The following is a 7,460-nucleotide window of genomic DNA, read 5'->3' as shown; positions in this document are numbered from 1 at the left end:
TTGTTTTAAAGATCTAGTGCTTCTGGTGAATCTTTTTAAGATGTACAATTATGTGATTTTTAGGTGTTTGCTATAAATCCTGCGTGAAGGTGAAGGTGAGCTACTACCTGATGTGTTTGGGGGAAAACACAACGTGTTAGTTCTAAATGATTCTGTAGGTTAAACGTGTTGTTGAAGCTGTAAATTGGTCTGTTTAGACAAAAACGGGCTTTGTGGTCGGATCCCGAGCGTCACATGATTTCACTGTGTTCACGTATTTGTTTCACTTCTCCAAGTTGAGGTCTGTATGCAGACAAATTAAACAGAAAATCACAATTGAACCTCAAGCTTAAAACAACAACAACAAAAAACTTGTGAATGTTTTTACTAGTTTTGTTTGTTTTTGTATTGTAGGAGGTACCGATATTATGTTAAAACTGCACATTTCAAAGTCATTTTGTAAACTATGATAAATTGAAATAAATAAATAAATAATGCTGATCTATTAGAAATGGCTGCTGAAGTGAGTCTAAAATGGAAGCATAGTGCAAATGCAGACTTTTTGTACAAATCTATGCATGGCATATTGTCGAAGTGTTGAACTTAGAAACATTTCTCATGTTTGGTCTGGGCTGTAGACAACTCTGCAAATATTTCAACTTTTAAAGTAGGTTTGTTTTTGGTTTTTTTTATTTATTAACGAGCTTCATTTTCGGTCCTAAAGCATTAAGTTATTTATGCCTCAGCAGTAAAAGGCTGATGGGGGTTGTCGTCACCCTGCCAGGACGCTCAAGTTTATTAATGCGATAACTTGAGAATGAAGCGACGTAGGAGTTTCAGATTGTAGCTACTAAAAATCTCTGACGGGTTTAAATCTCAGTGATCTTGACCTCAAGGTCAGAGGTCAAGTTTTCTGAAATGTAAATGTGATAACTCGAGAACAAGATGACGTAGGATTTTGAAATTCAGACCACAGGTGCATCTAGTAGGAGGCTGAGGGGTACCACTGGCCACTGCCAGTATTTCTTTTTCCTCCCACACTTTTGTACATTTTGTTGAGCCATCATTGTTTCCCTCATCAGTGTGTCTTTAGTTAACTTAGCGTATTAGCACGATATTGAAAGTAGTTATTACATTCAATGCTTCCACACACTAATTACTTCAGCACTAACGTGTTGAATGTATGAGAAAGGGACTGGAATCTTTTTGTACGTACTTCTTCTTGCATGTCACTCTGAACTGTACTGTATGTCTGTTTTTTAAGACGAGTACTATGCACATGGTGTAACTTTATGGTGCAACGGTACGCCCTGTCAGATACCTGTCATGTACACCGTCCACACCCACCGAGTTGAATCGAGAGGGCTGTATGTGGTTAATTAGTTTTGCTCATGTATCTTTTTTTTCCCCCCAAAAAAGATATCCACCTTAGAGCGTAGGGACATGCACTTTGGTTTTAGACTTCCAATAAGGTTAAAATTAGTTTTGAAGTGTAATTTCGGTGAAGATATCCAACAAATAATAACGTTTATCTTCAGTTTGCTCTGGATTGTGGACTGTTACCACATAGTTGTAACATAGTGCACCTACTGTAAGTTGCTGTTAACTGTCAGATTAATTTGTTGTCATGAACATAAGAAGACAGATGCATTTCCTTTGGTGTGAATATTTTCCATAACCAACAAGAGTAAAGTGAGCTACTGTTTGAGTGTGAATGTGGGGTGCAAGTCACAAAAACAACTGTATGATAAATATTTTATACAGTATTTAAACTTGTAGCTGGTTTCAATAGACCTGCCCATTGTTGCCAGAATGGTCAGGCTAAGTGATTAACCTTTATTGTTCACACAATTTTGCATTCTGTAGTGTAATTAATTTTATTAAGAGCTTTTGGGGGGGGTGGGCTCTTTTCCTCCTAAATGCATGCTAACTACTGAACACATACCACTGTATTGTCATAGCATGAGAGGTCCTTTACATCAAATGGGACCTTTAAAGTAAATATTCTCTACATACCTGTACCTTGTTCATAATTTGAATAAAGTATAATTGCCTTTCTGTGATGTTGTGGATTGAGTTATTGATGCAGTTGCGGAGGTAGACCACTAGTCTGTGCTGTGCACCAGAACATACTGTGATTCTTGAGAGGCTTACGGTAATATCACATTGTGCTCTTTGTATGTGTGTAATGCACAGCGGGAGCAACATTTCTGCATCTACCATATCCTTACAAACACTTAAACACTGTCGTGCTTTAATTCAGCAATTCACGTATACACATTTCATGTGCTCAGCACGCTCGTGGACGGTTATTTTTCAAAAATGGGGTTTAGTTAATAGGAAATCTGCATGTGAATCCTGAAAGTAATTTGTCCTGCTTTATTTGTCAAAAAAAGACTAAAGATAAAACAACACAAATCTGACCTCGTAAAGAACATGTCAACAAGAAATGCTAAATGATCAAATGGCACTTCTTCAGGAATTCTATGCAGGATTTACGGTTTAAAAGTGTCCAAGACCGTTTACAAAACATTTTCATTGACCGTAATGCTAGATGACAGACGAAGAAGTCACTTTGATAAGTGATTTTCTCTGTACACCGCCACCAAAGCATATTTCAGATCAAAAAATCAAGATGTGAACGTTAATTTGAGGCATTAAATTAAAGATTAGATTAATGGCCTGGCGAAGCCAGCTGCCTTGATATTTCATGACAAATTAAGAGGATAAAAGACCTGCAGTTGATTCCAAGTATTGAACTTCCCTTTCTGTCTATGGTAACTCTTTATGTGAGGTCCGATTAGAGTCAGTGCACGTGAAGGGATTGTTTTCCACTAGTGTTTATTGATGATGTGAATGTTGATAGAAGTAACAGGATGAACTGTGAAGTGTACAGAGCTATACTCTCTGCTCAGATTCAGTCACTTGCTGCAAAACTGATCTGACAGTGGAATGGATAATGACCCAAAGCAAACTGCAAAAGAGTGTCTAAAGGCAAAGGAAATGGAACATTTTTCAACAGACAAATCAGTCACCTGATCGAGCCCACAAACAATCAGCAACCAAGTATACGTTAACCAACTATAACCAAGTAACCAACTATACTTATATTTAAAACGATGTTTGTTAGCCTCTAAAAATTGGGAGTCTTTGTATAGAAATGGATACAATTCCTCAACAGTGAATGCTTTTGTTCAGTCTGATTTACAATCCTCTGTAGTTGTTCACAGTGGTAAAATTAGCTGCTGGACTTAACCATGCTTGGAGACCAGCGTCCATTTAGAAAATGTCCAGTGTGAAAATTTGATATCTTTTACAGAGTTAGAGATGCATCATTCATATGATTAATGAATAACTCTGATTTCAGAATTCATATATGCCCAAACCTGCAGTTTTTGTGAAACTTTTTTAGTTATGTTTCCATTACAGATCATAAACCTGACATCGACTTAGTTGTTGTTACTGACCCTTGTTTCACTATCGTGTAAACTCACCTTCAGAATCTAAACTCCAGTGGAGGCTTTAAAACATTTAGGGAAATAAAGTGTCACACTGACCTCTTGTGTGAATTTAATTGTATTGCAGTTGCCCACGTGAAAAGACAAACTTTATTTTGGAAAGTTGTTTGTCACGACTGAGGTGGTGGTGAAAATTCATTCACGAGGGAGGTTTCTATTTAAACGCTCATCTCTGATTTTGTTGATGTTTACACTCGGATCAATGTTAGCTAAAAGTCTCAATTTAACATTAAAAATACAAAATATTAAACTAGAACAACAGAAGAATCAATTGTTTCTGCTTATACTATGATTAGAAAACATTTTACTGTTGATATCAAAAGAAGAAAGAAATGTGAAACTTCGACCGTTCTACAAGCAGTCGTGAACTTCAAAACATAAATGCATAAGTATCCAAAGGGCAGTTTTGAAATGGATCACAAATTCGCTGCAGCACAGTATAATGCTTGCTGTATGACAAACTGTGTAAATGCAGCTTAGAGGCTTTTGCAGGTCTTGAACTGGTTGGTGTGTTGCACTCCCCACGGGGCACATAAGGAAGCCTAAAACGCCTATATCAGCAAATGAGAAGTGCTGAATGAGACAGAATCTGGGCCTTCGCTTTACTCTGAGTAACACTCTATTAATTGTTAACATGCTGGAGGTAAAAGAAAAACACCAACGAACAAAACACTCAATACAATAAAAGGCATTCATAAGAGACCTACTTCTCCATGAGAGATGTTTGCTCCCAACCTCTTTGTTCACTTTCTTTAGTTTCCTAAATTGAGGCTGGTTGCAATCTCTGCATCTCTGGCACACCAACTGAATTGAACTTGCAGCCAGAGCAACTCTTGGAAAGATTAAAGGACTGTTTGAATCGTGCCATAAAACACTGTTTCTCAAAGTGATGTCAGGGGTTCCCTAGGGTTCCACGACCCATATCTAAGTGGTCCAAAGAAAAATGTGCTATAAATTATAGAATTGTGCTGCAATATTAAAAGGTGCATGTCTGAAGATTACAACAACACAAAAATACTGTGCTACATTATCTTTGGGGCAATACAAATGTATATGATCATGAGACATCTGCGTTATGCTTTTTTGAATAAACTGACCGTAATTTTTGCATGAAACTTAAAGGTAAAAGGGAAATATGTGAAAGGCAGTGCTGGCCTGGGAAAGAAGTGGACTTTTAGACTGGTGCTACATAGGTTGTTGTTGAGTATTAGTTGTCTGTGATGTTTGCAAACCCTGTTTTGCATATCAAACTCAATGCAAATGCTCCACTCAAGCTCAAAGAGTGCGAAGAAAAAGAGAGATAGAAGTGGAAAAGCAGTGTACAGAAGGCAGATTGTGTTAAAGGCAAGATTAGGGACCCGAGGTGTTTCAGGAACAGGGAGATAAACTACCTTAAAACTTCTTTTTGAGAGTGAGGAATACCTTATCTGCAATTTTGTGCGTGTTGTGATAATGTGTAGGCAAAATAATTCAGCTTTTGCGGTATGTAACAAAATTTCTTTTTCCACTTCAAAGCACATACTAATCAGGCACTGACGCTGAAGTGATAGCAAGGCTTGTTTGGGAGCTACGGTTAGAACAGCAGGGCTTTTTTATGGCATACCTTTTGGACAGCAAACTTGATTGACTGAGTTTTAACTTTCAAAGCTACTCAGACTTTGACTTTTGTTTTCTCTTCCCCATTTGCCACCAATTAGTTTTCACTTTTGATGCCTTGATTTTGCTGTTGGATTCTTCTTTTGTAGTCTGAAGTGCAAAGACAAGAGCTACTGCTTTTACAGTTAGCCTTTAGTTCCTTATATATTTTGTACTTCGACAGTGGCTTGCTTTTTCAGGCCAGGAAACTCCTCCTGCTTCCCTCTAAGTACTCTGGTTCATTGATTTAAAATTGGTGGAAGTTAGTCGATGATACAGCGATAGACTGATGGTTCATCTAATCACCTGTCAGTGCTCTGTTTTTGCCAAGGAATTTCCAAATGGAGATTTCCTGGCACTCCCATGTAACAACCCATCTGCATGTCATGCAAGGCCGTATGTCATTTTTTCCTCTATTATACTTGGATTTTCCATTAATCAGTCTACAGCATAGAAAGAAAAGTGACTCCATTTGGGCTGAGTGTTGTATATTAATCTTGGTCTCGAGGCATTTCACTGAGACTTTTTCCCACATAATCCTACTTTATCTCCTATGAAGTTAACTTCTAATCTTCTTCTTTCAGCTACTTCCCTCAGGGTTCGTCGCAGCATCCCCTCATCTGTCTCCATCTCAGCCTATCCCTAGCATCCTCGCCCTGTCACAATAACAGCTCTGCATGTCTTCCTTCACTCCATCCATGAACCTCCTCTGTGATCTTTTTATCTTTAACATCTGTTGCCAGTATATCCACTATCCCTCCTCTGCACATGGTCAAACAATCTGAGCCTTGCCTCTCAACCTTTGTCTCGCTAAAACTAACCTGACCATTCATTCACACTCATTTCCAACCTGAAAATCTGATCATCTTCAACTCTGATAACTCCAGCCTCCTTTTGTTTTCAGAGCCATGATTTCCAAAACATACATCATTGCAAGTCTGTCATCTTTTAAACCTTCCTTTTCACTCTTACTGTCCCTCTGTCATAAATCACCCCCAACACTCATCTCCATCTCCTCCGCCATGCCTGCACTCTAATTTTCACCTCTCGTGCACTGTCCATTGCTTTAGATGATTGACCCCAGTTATATAAACTTGTCCACGAGCACTACTTCTGCTCCTTCTGTCCAGCTGTCCATGTCTCATTCACACTTTCATTCCTCTTCTTTCCAGAACATACCGCCACCTCTCCAGGCTCTCTTCCATTCGCCCCCTGCTCTCACTCATCACAATGTCTTCTGCAAATGTGATAGTCCAGTAACGTTGACACTGTGAAGTTTAAGGATTATAAATGGGAATGAAATGCTGGATTGTGTTTGTGAGACACCATCACAAGAAACATGGCTGTATTGTTTGTTTTAGGTTTAGGAGCCTTTAAATAACTATCGAATATCTTTCTGCCGAAATTTCTATCAAAAAAGGCAAACAGTGCATCACAAGTAGACACATTTGCATCTTTAATTAGATTTCTGGTGAAATGTTAGTTTTTGTTCATTTATTTATTTGTTTGAAAGCAGAGGAAAGTGCTCTCAAACTCCTGAGTCAGAGTTCAGTGAATTCAGAATATTTTAAATTATAGTGATATTTTTCTTTTTTGCTTTGGTGTTTTTGAATTCACCCATCAAATAATATTCCATTAAACCCTAGAGCTGTTTAGGACAACTTCTCCAAGAATTTGGCAGCGTAATGCTTTTGCTGGAATTAAAAATGGCTCAGGAAAATGACAGGTTGCATAAGTGTGGAATTTTATATCTGTAGTGAAAACATGTACTGCGTGACTCAGGCTGAGAGAGCACTTGTCTGTGCCAGACAAACTGTAGGCCAGCATTTCGAAGTCAGAGAGGGCAAATGCAAATAAAAACCAATGTTAAGCCTGTAAAAAGCACTCCAGTGAGATTGGTTGAGTTTAACACACACACAAAAAAAAAAAAATAGTTCTGCTCACAATGCTCAAATATTAACGCAAATAAATGACAAATGGAAAAGTATTTACCACACACTGATGTAGAAAAGCTTTGCCTGGCGTGTGTTTATTTGCATGTGTCTGTGTTACGCAGGGCTAGGACCACTTGACCACTCTAAGCCGAAGGGTTTCACCGTGCTGACTGCAGTTTTTCTGCACCTACACTCAGCAACCAGTCTTGAAGTTCCACTGTTTCGATCACTTTGAATTCTCGCCGTACTGGAGCTGAACGACGACCTGTGACTTGACGGCACATCGTGTAGCACCTTCGAGATCGTGAACACATTCGCAACAATCGCTTCCTCTGATGCAGCACTCAGGAAGCACAAAACCTCAATATTCTGAGCCTTTTGCAAAATCTACCTG

This window comes from Diplotaxodon limnothrissa, linkage group LG7 (genome assembly GCF_057381915.1).
Source record: "Diplotaxodon limnothrissa isolate DT_005_m linkage group LG7, D_limnothrissa_male_GT1.1, whole genome shotgun sequence".
Lineage (NCBI taxonomy): Eukaryota > Metazoa > Chordata > Actinopteri > Cichliformes > Cichlidae > Diplotaxodon > Diplotaxodon limnothrissa.
The sequence above is the reverse complement of the archived record's forward strand: the minus strand, read 5'-3'. Positions refer to the sequence as shown.